Here is a 14,931-nt window from a genome sequence, read left to right as displayed (position 1 = left end):
GCTTCTTGCTGTGAAATGGGATTTGCTTGCTTATATTTTGGTTCTTTGTTAATGCCCTGTGCTCTGTGTGAACTCTCAATCACATTCGATCGAGTTATTTTTATTTTTGGCATCTACTTCTGCAACACTCATGTCACCTTTCAAAGCTCCCCAATCATAGCTCTACTATCTTTGACTAGTGAAAAGAAAAAAAAAAATAATAGTTAAAATCCACCGTCCAAACTCGATCGCCTCCACAAAGTGACCATCTGTGCTTGATTCTTTGACTCTTACTTAGGGTATCGGTTTGATTTCGATTAACTAATATAGAAAATCGACGGTCAATTAAATCGATTGGTATACATATATTTTTATATATTATATATATTTATATAAATTATATATTTTTTTATTTTTTATATATCATATATTAATAAATATATATTACATATAAATATATATATATATATATATATATATTTATAAACCGACAGTTAACCAATCAGTATCAGTTCGGTTTTGATTATTGATTTTCATAAACCGATAATATCAGTTTGGTTTCAAAAACACTGAACCATGAGCATTCCTAGTCACAGCCGGCCTCGGTGCTTGCTTCCGTGGAAGTGAGAAGACTTTCCATCCAACCCAATAGACCACACCAAGTCAGAATTGGAGAGGAGCATTGCATAGATCCCAAATTCCCTATTTCCAAGCTAAATTCTTCTGTGAAATTGGCAAGCCGAATAAAGAGCACAAATCAAAGATATATCTCATCCCGACTCCGGAGAGATCTATATTTGCAAAAAGATGTGGAGTTTGATCTGTACCAGTTCACGCCCTAAAAGAGACATATTGCTACTAACTGCAACTTGTGTGTGTTTGAGTGGAGTGAGAGACATTAATACCAAGCTTTCCACCTAAGAGATGTTCAATGTCAAAAATTAGCTCGGAAGTAGTAGACAAGTACTGATGGTTACAGCTCAGAGAAACCCATGTTCCCGTGATTGTCAAAAGAAGAAAAGGACTAGTTGGCCTACAAATTCGACTAATCAAATCATTCATTGAGCTCGAACTTCAATACTAGCAACATGTACATGGATCATTCCTTTGTCTGCAGGGAGGCAGGAGCATCATCAACAAGTCATTTAAAGGTGGCTAAATCTGGTTTCCTTCAGCTCAATAGTTAGGTAGGGGTGGAAAGATGAGGTAGTTGTAGGGGTTGTTTGGCAAGTTTTTTGGAAAGATTTTCTGGTAGCTCTAACAGTCCAAAGACGAATTGAGTTTTTACATTAAAATCCGTGTAGGTTGAAGTCCGTTTGGTTAAGGTCTATCTTTTTGTACGTCTTTTCGTGCAAAGACGAATAGAAAGACACTATTTAAAGATTTCCAAAAGTTGCCCGTTTTGGGTTTTTCATGCCTTTTTGATGTATTAGTTCTTGGCCATTAGATCTACCACAAACCAAATAGAAAAAGATCAAATCACGGTCTTCTAAACTTGTAAATAATCGACAGACCACACAGAAATATGCACCAAACGGGGCCTTAATTGTTATACAAAAACCATCTTTGCCTCAGTTCATCCGGGTCGAGAGTTGTGCATTTCCGGGACATCGTTGCCCTTTGTTTGAAAAGATCATCTAAGAGTAGACAGCAGAGTGAGAGTGGGAGTGCAAAAGTAGTAAATTGGAATTCGGGTTCCAAGCACCTTTACAGCAAGATGAGTAGATAAAAGAAGGATTTTTGAGCTATTAAAACAGTTACATACAGATTTTAAAGACTATGGTCTATGGGTTTGGCCTAATGGAACAAACTCTGCAGCCAGAAAGACATCAAACTGGAAGAAATTTCAGCAATAGTAAGGTGGGGGTGTTGTCAACTTGGGTGGGCTCAGATTGGGCTTTGAATGGATCTAGCCCAAAGGCCTAAGCCTGAAGCTGTGTAAAATGTTAACTTTGGCCAACCCAAGCTGAGCACCTACCAAACTGATTACCACTTTTATAATATTAGTGACAAATTTCTCCGGTATTATAGTTAAACCTGAGTGAATTTTGCCAATTAGGAGGGGTTTTCGACAATGTAAGTGGTTTTGTTTTTTTAAACCAAAACAACTGCCATGCCAGCAAAATAATACATTTTTGCTGATGTGGCAGTTGTTTTTGTTTTAGAAAACAAGACCATCCACATACTTCCTACGTGGGCAAGAAATCTGGTCAATAAGGTTCCAGATCCAGGCTCAGGCAGGGAAGTCATCAATTTGGGGTTGGTCAGGTAACCTCAGACCAGCCCCACCTCGTCCCCATTTGAACCGGTTTACTGGTTGGGATGCCTTTAAATCCGGGAATAGTTCGGCCTGGGTGCCTTTTTTTTTCTTATTTTTTTCGCTACTTGGGTGGCTAAATGTTGACCCATGAGAGGCTCTGCTTCTGGTTATGGCGTGCACAAATATTTTACGGATACCATCATGCCTCAGGGATTTTAAGTGTTTTTACATAATTCAAGTGTTTTATTTTTTTCTTATATTTAATCTCATCCTGTCTTGCTCCTAGGGCTGTCGATGGGAGTGTCAATTGGACTGGATTTGGTCCAATCTGATCCAGTCCAATGAGTCCATTACAAATGAACCAAGTCCAATTCAATCCAATGAATAATTTGGATCATTTTGGACCAATCCAATTATGTATGCCAATCTGTTCAAATTTGTTTTAATTTAGATTAATCTAATCCAAACCTGGTCCATTGACATCTATATTCTTACCTTCTATCAATGGACCAGATATTGGCTCAATCGAATCCAATCCAATATAAATCCATTATGGATGGACCAAGTCCAATCCAATCTAATAAATATTTTGGACCATTAAATATGGACTGGTCTAATTCAATGTCTTATTGGTCTATCCAATCCATCCAAATTGATTTTGGTTTGGACAGGGTCCAATCCAAAACCGGTCCATTGACACCCCTACTTGCTCCTAGACCACCCTGCCCCATTCTATTCATGGGAAAGGGGGTTTCAGGTTATGGCGTAAGTTGTAAGATGGGCTAAGCCCAACCTAAAGCACTGTAAAATGTTCATGGGCGGAGCCTCAAGCCCAGCCCATGAATAAGTCTTCTTGCTAAATATAGGAAAGCAGTCAAGCACATTTTGGAATTGACCTGCTCCATTTCTTGCACTACTTGCTAAAATGGTTGGACAATGTTGATTGTAGATAATAATCATGATGCATATGGCAAAGCACTTACACCTTCCCCCAACTCCGAAATCTTATGGAAAATTACTTCTGATCAAACCCCATAACTAGAAAAGCCAGAATAGCAGCAGGAGGGTTGAAGCTCTGTTAGAACTTAGTTAGAACAATACAGACATGAAATAGGCATCTCTTGTATATACATTGGTAGCAGTACAACCAATAGTCAATTTTGGTGTTTGTGCATAAATTTTATTAGTGGATTTATTTTCCAGGGCTCAGATTTCAAAGTTTGACCTTTATCAGATTACATCATTTTTGAACAGTCAAAAAACATGAGTCTTCTTCGGAACTAGATCTAATTGTCTGGTTGGTATAAGCATGCAATCTAGCTTCTCTTTGCCCAGTCTTTTGCTTGTACAATTCCAACCGCAAAGAGCATATAATGCTTTGTCTTTAGTAAACTAATAACAAAAATAGTTGATACAAACTACAACCTTGTACAAAATACCTATGCAATCAGAGAGAATAATTGGTCTGGTTGAGATACACAAAACTGCATCAAGCAGATATCTTTTTCCAAATTAGTTCCTTTTGCAGAGGTTGCAAGTCATCAAATCTTGTGTGGATTCACAGGAAAGTTTGCCTAACTTGGCTATACGTTTTACTCCAATCCTGCCATTACCCAATTTTACTCCCTGCTATCAAGAGTCTAAACAGGGGTGGACTGGATACAATCCCCAACCAGATGAAAGAAATAGAAAGAAAAGATTAGGTGCCTGTCTGGGAGGGTTTTCAGGCAGTGGTTTCTGGCATTCTAGGAACTGTGAAACCCGGAATGCCATGGAGCTGTATTTGTTAAAAATCTGGAAAGCTGGAATTACACTTACAGAAGCCACAAAATCCACTTTCCAGTGACATATTCTCTAAAATGGCCCGATCAACGTGGCTCAACCAGTGAAGCTACCCCCCCCCCCTCCCTCTCTCCCTCTTCTTTTGATGCAACCTTTTACGGGGCCATTACTTGGTATAATGCTAAAATCTCAGGCTGACAAGCTTGAGAACATGGGAGTCTAAGAGCAGCTGCTTAGCTGTGTGAAATAAAAGGTAGGGAAAGGAAGGAAACAACACACTCTTTCCCTACCTTTTCTATCAAACAAAACACAGCCTTAGTGCAAAAAGGGGGTAAAAGACTTAAATATGCCTTGACCTTTCTCCAGATACTTAAATTTCCCCTCTTTTAAATTTGGACTAAGACTTCCCCTGTCAGAGTATGTCTAACAGAATCATCAAAAAAGACAAAGATACCTCCACCATTTAAACCATGCATTCTATACGATGCAGAGGTTGGATGAATCACTAGGTAGCTATAGGATGAATCTTCGTGAGGAACGATTAGAGAATCTCTTTCCTGATTACCATGGAATAGAATGTTAGAATGTTAAAAGTTCTAAACCATGGGAAATACAAGGTGTGCTTTGGATCTTATAGGTTTGAAGTGGTGGTTTAAAACCTATAGCTAGGTTTTGGTGAGGTTTATTAATGATTTCTTGATAGGTTTTAAATGGTGGTTTAAAACTTTCAAGTTCTAACTTTTTCTTCTATCCAGAAATTTCAAGGCATATTCTGTTGACAGTTATGCCTCGTCAGCAAATCTCCAGATTCCTACGTGATTAGGAACTCATCCTCTCTTCACTTTATCCTTTGTATCCTATCTGTTATCTTTATCTGCTCCTTCTTATCTTATTTTTAATATTGTATTTTTCTATGAGAGTCCGTCAAAGTCCTGGATCTCTCATTCTGTTGTAACAGAGTATTATAAATGCAGGTCATTGATCACTCATTCTTTTTGTGTGATAAAATTACCCCAACTTAGAAATCTTTCATGGTATCAGAGCTTCTCGTCATCCCCAACAAAATGTCGACCACCTCAAATACCTCCATTAAGAGATATTATTTCTCTGTATCAGGTATATCCCTCTTCTATTGTTTCGTTTCAAATCTGGTATGGTTTATGGTTTAAGATTGATCATTGAAAAATATGATTTTTCTAAAATAGGGAATACGATTCCCAATTGAAGGGAGAGAAATTTTTGAAATTCGACCACCTTATTCCGCAAGTTTTTGGACGTCCATGTGATGGATCTCTCACTTCCTTCATGCCCGTGGCCATGCCTAAATCCATTAGGATCTTGCTAGATGTAGCGGCATACCATGATTATGAGATTTGGCAAATGGATGTTAAAATCGCGTTCTTGAATGAAGATCTTACTGAAGATATCTATATGCAACAACCACAAGGTTTCATAGTTGTAGGTTAGGAACACATGGCATGTAAACTTAATTGATTCATATATGGACTTAAGTAAGCTTCTAGGAGCTGGAACATCCAGTTTGACTCTACTATCAAACTGTTTGATTTTGAGCAGAATCTGGATGAGACCTGTGTTTGCAGGAATACCAGTGGGGATAAGGTTACGTTCTTGGTTCTGTATGTAGATGACATTCTACTCATTGGGAATGATATAGGAATGTTGACTACAGTGAAAGTATGGCTTTCACAGCAATTCTCCATGAAAGATCTTGGAGAAGCCTCTTATATCTTAGGACTTCGACTCTATAGAGATAGATCGAAGAGGATAATAGGATTATCCTAGTCTACTTACATTGACAAAATAGTCAAGAGATACAGTATGAAGAACTCCAAGAAAGGAAATGTTCCTTTCAGGCATGGAGTCATTCTCTCCAAAAGTATATCTCCTAAGACACCTGAGGAGATTGAGGGCATAAAGGAAGTTCCCTATGCCTCTGCCGTAGGGAGATTCATGTATGTCATGTTGTACACTCGGCCAAACATTGCTTAGGCTATGAGTGTGGTAAATAGATATCAATCTAACACAGGACAAGAGCATTGGACCACTGTGAAAAACATACTGAAATACCTTCGAAGGACAAAAGAGTTTTGTCTGGTATTCGATGGTAGTTCACAACAGATCCTTGGGTATACCAATGCCGATTTCTAGTCTGATCCATATGATAGAAAGTCTACATCTGGATACATCTTTATGATGGGCTCCTGTGTAGTTAGTTGGAAAAGCAGCAAACAAGGGTCATTGCAAATTCCACAACCGATGTCGAGTATATTGCCGCAAGTGAAGCTGCTAAGGAAGCCATATGGATGAAGAAGTTCATTAAGGAATTAGGAGTAGTTTCATCCAGCATATCACCCATTCCTCTGTTGTGTGACAACACTAGAGCCACTGCTCAGGCTAAGGAACCACGAGCCCACTTGAAGTCAAAGCACATCGAGAGGAAGTACCATGTACTAGGGAGATACTTGGAAGAGGGGACGTCCTGATTTAGAAAGTAGCATCAACGGAAAATGTAGCAGACCCATTGACTAAGCCACTAACACACAAAGTGTTTAAGAAACCCGTGGAAAGTATGAGACTCTGGCTTGTACCAGATTGAACCTAAGTGCAAGTGGGAGTTGTTAGACAGTGTATGCCCTTAGCTCCAATCAGCATGATGTACATTATGACATTTATTGTACATGAATAAAGTACATATTTGATTCAAGTTATTGTGGTATGTTTCTGTGTAATACCCTTAAACTGGACACATATGAGACTCGTGTTAGTTTAGAATCTTTGCAGCTGTTGGGTAGACCTAGGGAGATTTATCCTACCAAGGCTGATATTAATGTACCACCAAGTTGGTTGGGGTGGCTTGTCTCAACTTCCAGGGTGAGACCTGAGGTGCATGCAGTGTGGATTTTCTTGAAACTCTGAACCAGACCAAATTCCAGTATTGCTTTGGACCTTGGAGATAGATGGGAAAAACTGGAATCTTACACCTAACCCCTAGACTCGATTATAATACTGCATTAGGGGTCGGATTGGGCTGTCTTTGATATGCCAACCAGTAAGATCCTTAGCGGGGGTCAAAACATGGGTATGTTGGGTCAGTTTGAGAATTCACCTGAGTGGGTGATCATAGTGACAGGATCAGCCCCTTTGTCGGACAAAGTGAATGGTCGGGGAAATGCACTCTCTCTGATGGAAACCTAAACTGCGAGTAGTGGATTTCAAATGTGTTTGAAATTTGGTTTTGCAAAATATATTTATATAGAGATATACTTATATATTATGGTTTCACAAATTGTTTGCAAAATGTTTTAATTCCCGGGATCCATGTGAGTAGAGGGTGCAACATTGTACCTTGGCAGTGTTTGATCATTATGGGCTGAGAGGTTAAGTGTAAGACCATTGAGGGTTATACCTGATGGTATAATTTTGCATCTGCCCACAGTCCTTGGGCATTCATAAGATGGCTGAACCCAAGGACCATTTAGTGCAAATGTTGGGCCCATTAAGAGCCCATAGTGATGGACTTAGGGGTTCACTGTATTCAGCAGTGAATTTGGCCAGGCTTTGTAATAAATGCTAGGCTGAACCCATGTAGCTAATGTGTAGATCAATGATAGGGTCCCACGCCATACAAAGAGAACCAAGCTAGCCAACATTAAAAGGAAGTGAGCCTGAAAGCTTAGTGGGCCTAAAGCCCATTTCGAACTGGGTTAATTGGATTAATTAAATAGGGGCAAATCTGGGTATGGATCAGCAGATAAGGATAAGAGGTTAACACTTATCCACTTAAAGAGTCTAGATCCAAATAGAGATTTGGATCAGGGAACTCCTAATTTGATTAGGAATAAGCTGATCTTGAACTATAGATAAGATAAGGGATTATCCTTATCACTTAAAGAGTTCATGTCCAAATAAAGATTTGGATCAAGAGACTCCTAGTCAGATTAGGAGGTCATGTCTTTAAGGATATAAATAGAGAGCAAGGCAGATCTGAAAAAGATACAAACATACAACACAGAAGACAACTCAGTTTGACTGTTTTTTGCCTTCAGTTCTTTTTCTCCCTGCTCTTGCCGCCCTACCTTGTTCGATCTTTAATTCTTGGAACTAATCAAGATTTGATCTTGATATTATTTCTTACTAGAAGAAACAATTCTGAAGCTGTACTCACTACCCCATTTGATTCTTGCTGAAGAATCAAATGTTCTTGGTGAAGAACTACCTGTTGATCCTACCTCATCCTAAGTTGTGTCATCTTCAGTAGAGGGAGGATTTTGGTATACTCTTTTGACCTGAACACCTACGTTGGGAGGAGCTTTTTGCATGGATTCCGTATCAGATATATCCCTCCCTAATCTTGGTTTTAGATTTGGCCCAGTTTGGTTACAAGAATGAACCTTAAAAATGCAGTTTTCTAAATTGGGAATAGGATTCCCGGATAGGAGTAAAGAAATTTTTGAAAATTTGCCCAACCTTCTTGCAGGGTTCGGCCATCCATATGATGGATCTCCCATCCTTTCACTCATAAAGGTTACGAGTGTCTAGACTTATCAACTGGCCGGTGCGACATTACAGTACATGTTATTTTCAATGAACTGGTCTTCCCGTTTCGTCACAACTCCTCTCTACCGGCTATTGAGCCCTCAACTTCAGTCATTTCTATTGGTTGTCCTCCAGTTATTCACCAGTTGGTTGTGTCTTCACTGAATGCATCACTACCAAAACCCTCTCCCGTGTCCCCAATTAACCCCGTTGCCTCCACCTCTGAAACTCAATCAGAAAATCAATCAGTTCCTGCTATGTCTCCACCTGAACCTACCTCATCCACAGATCATCCCAGCAATTCCACCACCCTCCCAATGCATCCTACAATTTCAAACCACATCACTCCCACTAAACTTCATCTATTGATGCACTCATACACAATGGAACTTGGGAACTCGTGCCTCGTGCACCCAACATCAATGTAGTGGGCTGCAAATGGGTGTTCCACATTAAATGAAAACCCGATGGATATATTGACAAATTCAAAGCCTGGTTGGTTGCCAAGGGCTATAATCAAAGAGAAGGCCTTGATTACCACGAAACCTTCAATCCCGTGGTCAAGCCCACTACAATACGTGTGGTTCTCAGTCTTATGGTGACCAATAACTGGGATGTTTGCCAAATTGATGTACAGAACGCCTTCTTGCATGGCAATCTGTTGGAAGAGGTTTACATGTGTTAACCTCCAGGCTTTCAGGATGCTGACCATCCTAACTATGTTTGTTGCCTTTGCAAATCATTATACGGACTCAAGCAAGCTCCTCGGGCATGGTACCTCAAATTCCAATAGTTTCTTCTCAGTCATGGCTTTACATCCTCTAAAGCTGATTCCTCTTTATTCATTTACAATGATGGATTTGTGACTACATTCATTCTCATATATGTTGATGATATTCTCCTCACTGGATCTGACTCTTCCTTTATCTCTTCCTTGCTTAATCGCATGAAGCATCACTTTTCTATAAAGGATCTTGGTCAGCTCTCCTACTTCTTGGGTATAGAAGCTATTCGAACTGCCTCTGGCATATTCCTCACTCAGCGGAAATACATTCATGACCTCCTTCACAATCTCGCTCTTGATTGCATTAAGCTTATTAAAACTCCGATGTCCACCTCTCTCACTTTAACCAAAACGGATGGCAATCCTCTTCCTGACCCATCCACATTCAGAAAAGCTGTTGGAGGTCTTCAATATCTACTGATTACACGGCCTGATCTTGCCTACATTGTGAAAAAGCATGTCAATACATGCATGCTCCTACCACAGTCCATTGGGCATTTGTAAAACGGATTCTTCACTACTTGAAGTTCTCTGTTGCCTATGGCCTTTGCTTGGTACCCTCTAAGTCCACTCGTCTTCACATCTTCTCTGACTCCGATTGGGTAGGCGGCCCGAATGATCAGCATTCTCAAGGCGGCTATTGTGTGTACCAAGCGACAACCTAGTCTCTTGGTCTTCCAAGAAGCACACCACGGTCTCTCGATCCAACACTGAGGCTGAATATCAGTCTTTCTCTTGCCACCTCTGAAGCCCTTTGGCTGTGTTCTTTGCTTCGGGAATTAGGCGTCATCATCTCCTATCCACCCACATTATGGTGTGACAACATAGGAGCTACGTACCTTGCTGCCAATTCCATGTTTCATACCCACATGAAGCATATCGAAATTGACTTTCATTTTGTTCGTGAACGTGTTGCCAACAAGACACTCCATGTCCAATACATCTTTACTGTTGATCAAGTGGCTGGTATCTTCACTAAAGCACTTGGAACTCCTCAGTTCCACAACCTTCATTCCAAATTTTGGGTGACCAATCCACCCATCAACTCGATGGGGGGTGTTGACAGTTATGCCTCGTCAGCAAATCTTCAAACTCCTACATGATTAGGAACTCATCCTCTCTTCACCTTATCCTTTGTATCTTATCTTATCTCTGTTCTATTATCTTTATCTGCTCCTTATCTTATTTTTAATATTGTATTTATCTATGAGAGTCCATCAAAGTCCTGGAACTCTCATTCTGTTGTAACAGAGTATTATAAATACAGGTCACTGATCACTCTTTTTTTTTGTGTGATCAAATTACCCCAACCTAGAATTCTTTCATATTCAACTGCCAATTTCAAAGCTAAGGCTTCAGACATCACCGTATCCATTGATTCTAGAGGTACAGCTCAAGTAGGAGAAGCTTTGGCAACACCAGAATACTCAAACACGACAGAGGTAGCACTGGCAGTAGAAGATTTGGCAGCACCATCAAAATCAATTTTAATGTGTTGACCAGATAGGCCACAGTTCATATATTTAAGTGAGGAATGATCAAAACTTAGTATCATTAATGAAAAAATAGAGGCCAACCAATCTTTGACAGAAGATAATTGCAGTAGGTCCACCCTCCATCCAAGCCCAAACCACAGAAGAGCAGGATGTGTTCATTGAATGAAGCCCGAAAAAAGGAGGGCAAATTTGGGTTTGAAACAAATTAACCACATGTGTATCACATACAAACAGGTCTTGTTAGAATGCCAATGGAGGGAAGGTCTTTGTTTGATGATGTCACCCGACAGGGGGTCTCAATCCAATTTGAAAAGAGAGGGGAGGTTTTAGCATTTAGGGAAAAAATGAAGGGAGGTTCTACCCAAAAAAAATGCCAAAAAGGATAGGTCCATATCCAACTCAGCTCTCCAAAGACCACACATATTTGGGAGAAACTTTAGGTAATGGCCTTTTTTATAAGTAAACTTTCAGATAATCCAGTATTGGTGTTGCAAAATATGAATAATTTTCTTGTCCCAGCTATTAAATAAACATAAATATCCAATATATGGAGTATCTGAAGGGATGAGAGATCCATCATATGGATGGCCGAACCCTATAGGATGGTTGGGCAAAATTTCAAAAACTTTCTCTCTTCCATATGGGAATCGCATTCCCTACTTTAGAAAATTGCATTTTCAAGGATCATTCTTGAAACAAAACCGGACTTGATCCAAAACCAATAGGAAGGAGAGGGATATACTTGATACGAAGTAGCAGTAACTCCCAATGAAGGTGTTCGTGCCCAAGGAGAAGAATAAAAGTCACTTCCATTGAAGATGACACAGTGTGTGATCAAACAGGATCAATAGGATGGCTTTTCAATAAGAACCAAGATTCTTCAGCAAGAATCAAATAGGGGCTGGTGAGCACGACTTCAGATTGTTTCTTTAACCAAGAAACAATATCAAGAACCTTTCTTGATCAATTCCACAAGTGGAGATCGAACTGGGTAGGGATGGCAAGAATAGGAGAGAATTCTGTAGATTGTTGTGTATAAAACTGAGGAATTCACCCCCTATTTATAGTCTTCTTTAGATTAGCCTCTTAATCTAATTACGAGGGAGTTTCTTGATCCAAATCTGATATTTGGATCTGGACTCTTAAATGGATAAGACTTATCTTATCCTTCAGCTAATCCTAATTAGATTATAAATCAGATCTTGCCCCTTTTAATTAACTAACTTAAGCCTAGTTCGAATTGGGCTTTACGCCCATTAAGCTTATGTGCTCACTTACTCCTTAACCTGCTGCCTAGTTGGATCTCTTTGTATGACGTGGGACTCTTACATCGATCTATACATTAGCCACATGGGTTCAGTTCAAGCTTTGTTACAAGTCCTGCCCAAATTCACTGTAGGAGACAGTAAACCCCTGAGTCCATCATCATGGGCTCTTAATGGGCCCAACATTTACACTAAATGGTTCTTGGATCCAACCACCTTATGAAAACCCAAGAACTGTAGGCAAATGTAAGATTTTCCCATCAGGTATTACCCTCAATGGTCTTACACTTAATCTCTCAGCCCATAATGATCAAACACTGCCCGACAAGAGATGACCTCTCCCTTGGCTACAAGGTGCAGTGCTGCACTCTCTACTCACATGGATCCCGGGGATTAAAACCTTTTTGCAAACAATTTGAAACCATAATATATATATATATACATATAAATATATTTTGCAAAAACAAATTTCAATGTTTGAAATCAACTACCGATAGTTTAGGTTTCCATCAAAGAGAGTGCATTCCCCGATTTTTCACTTTGTCCGACAAAGGGGCTGATCCTGTCACTTTGATCACCCACTCAGATGAATTCTCGGACTGTCCCAACATACCCATGTTTTGACCCCCTCTAAGGATCTCACTAATTGGCATATCAAAGACAACCCAATCCGACACCTAGTGTAGTACCATAATTGAGTCTAGGGGTCAGGTGTAACATTCCTGTTTTGCCCGGTTGAGGGTTTCAAGAAAACCCACACTGCATGTACCTTAGGTCTCACCCTGGCAACTGAGACAAGTCACCCCAACCAACTTGGTGGCACATCAATGTTAGCCTTGACAGGATAAATCTCCCCATATCTATCCAATCGGCTTTTACCCGATTGGACCTAAGTGCAAGTGGGAGCTGTTAGATAGATATGCCCTTAGTTCCAATCAGATTGGTGTATCTTTTGACATTTATTGTAAATAAATAAAGTACTTAATTGATTCATGTCATTGTGGTGTGTTTCTCAAACACTTTCTATGTAAGTGGCTTAGTCAATGGATTTGCTACATTCTCCGTTGACGGTACTTTCTAAATCAAGACGTCCCCTATACTAACTATCTCCGGCAGTACATGGTACTTCCTCTCGATGTGCTTCGACTTCGAGTGGGCTTGTGGCTCCTTAGCCTGAGCTATAGCTCCATTGTTGTCACACAACAGTGCAATGGGTGATGTGCTGGATGGAAATACTCCTAATTCCTGAATAAACTTCTTCATCCAGACGACTTCTTTAGCAGGTTCACTTACGACAATGTATTCGGCTTTGGTTGTGGAATCTGCGGTGGAACCTTGTTTTCTACTTTTCCAACTAACTGCACAGGCCCCCATCGTAAAGATGTACCTAGATGTAGACTTTCTGTCATATGGATCTTACTAAAAATCAGCATCAGTATACCCTTGGATCTATAGTGAACTACCATCGAATACCAGACAAAACTCTTTTATCCTTCGAAGGTATTTCAGTATGTTCTTCATAGTTGTCCAATGTTCCTGTCCTGGGTTAGACTGCTATCTACTTACCACACTCACTGCCTGAGCTATGTCAGGACGAGTGCACAACATGGCATGCATGATGCTCCCTACGACTGAGACATAAAGAATCTCTTTCATGCCCTCAATCTCCTCGGGAGTCTTGGGAGACATACCCTTGGAGAGAGCAACTCCGTGCCTAAAAGGAACATTTTCTTTCTTGGAGTTCTCCATACTGTATATCTTGACTATTTTGTCAATGTAAGTAGATTAGGATAATCCTATTATCCTCTTCGATCTATCTCTATAGAGTCGAAGTCCCAAAATATAGGTGGCTTCTCCAAGATCTTTCATGGAGAATTGCTGTGAAAGCCATACTTCCACCGTATTTAACATTCTTACATCATTCCCAATGAATAGAATGTCATATACATACAGAACCAAGAACGTAACCTTATCCCCACTAGTCTTCTTGTAAATACAGGGTTCATCCGGATTTTGCTCAAAGTCAAACTGTTTGATAGTAGAGTCAAACCGGATGTTCCAACTCCTAGAAACCTGCTTCAATCCATATGTGGATTGGTTAAGTTTGCATACCATGTATTCCTGACCTGCAACAATGTATCCTTATGGTTGCTGCATATAGATATCTTTAGTAAGATCTCTATTCAGGAATACGGTTTTGACATCCATTGCCAAATCTTGTACTTATGGTATACTGCTACAGCTAGCTAGATCTTAATAGACTTCAGCATAGCCATTGGCGAAAAGGTCTCCTCATAGTCGATTCCCTCTTTATGAGTGTACTCTTTTGCCACAAGACGAGCTTTATAAGTCTCAATGTTACCATCTGGGCCCTTTTTCCTCTTGTAAATCCACTTGCAACCAATTGCTTTCACCCTAGAGGGTCAGTTCACAAGAGTCCAGACCTTGTTGGTCTCCATCGAGTCCATCTCAACTTTCATGACATCTACCCACTTTAGGGAATCTATGTCCAACATAGCTTCCGCATAAGTCGTGGGATCCTCCTCACTTGTCGTGGTTTCCACCAAGTAATTTCTTGGTCATAGCCGTAACGAACTGGAGGCTTGGATGCCTAGGTAGACCTTCTAGGTTGAGTGTCTGGAGCTTGTGGGACATCTCCCACTACTTTTGGGCTCTCCTCATCAAGAACAACTTCCTACTGAAAATTCTCCAGGATGTAATCTTCTTCTAAGAAATAGGCATTTCAAATGCAAAACACCTTTTGATCTTTCGGATCATAGAATAGGTAACCTACAGAGTCTTTGAGGT

This window comes from Nelumbo nucifera, chromosome 1 (assembly GCF_055504915.1).
Source record: "Nelumbo nucifera cultivar China Antique chromosome 1, China Antique-T2T, whole genome shotgun sequence".
NCBI lineage: Eukaryota > Viridiplantae > Streptophyta > Magnoliopsida > Proteales > Nelumbonaceae > Nelumbo > Nelumbo nucifera.
Note: the sequence above shows the minus strand (reverse complement) of the source record.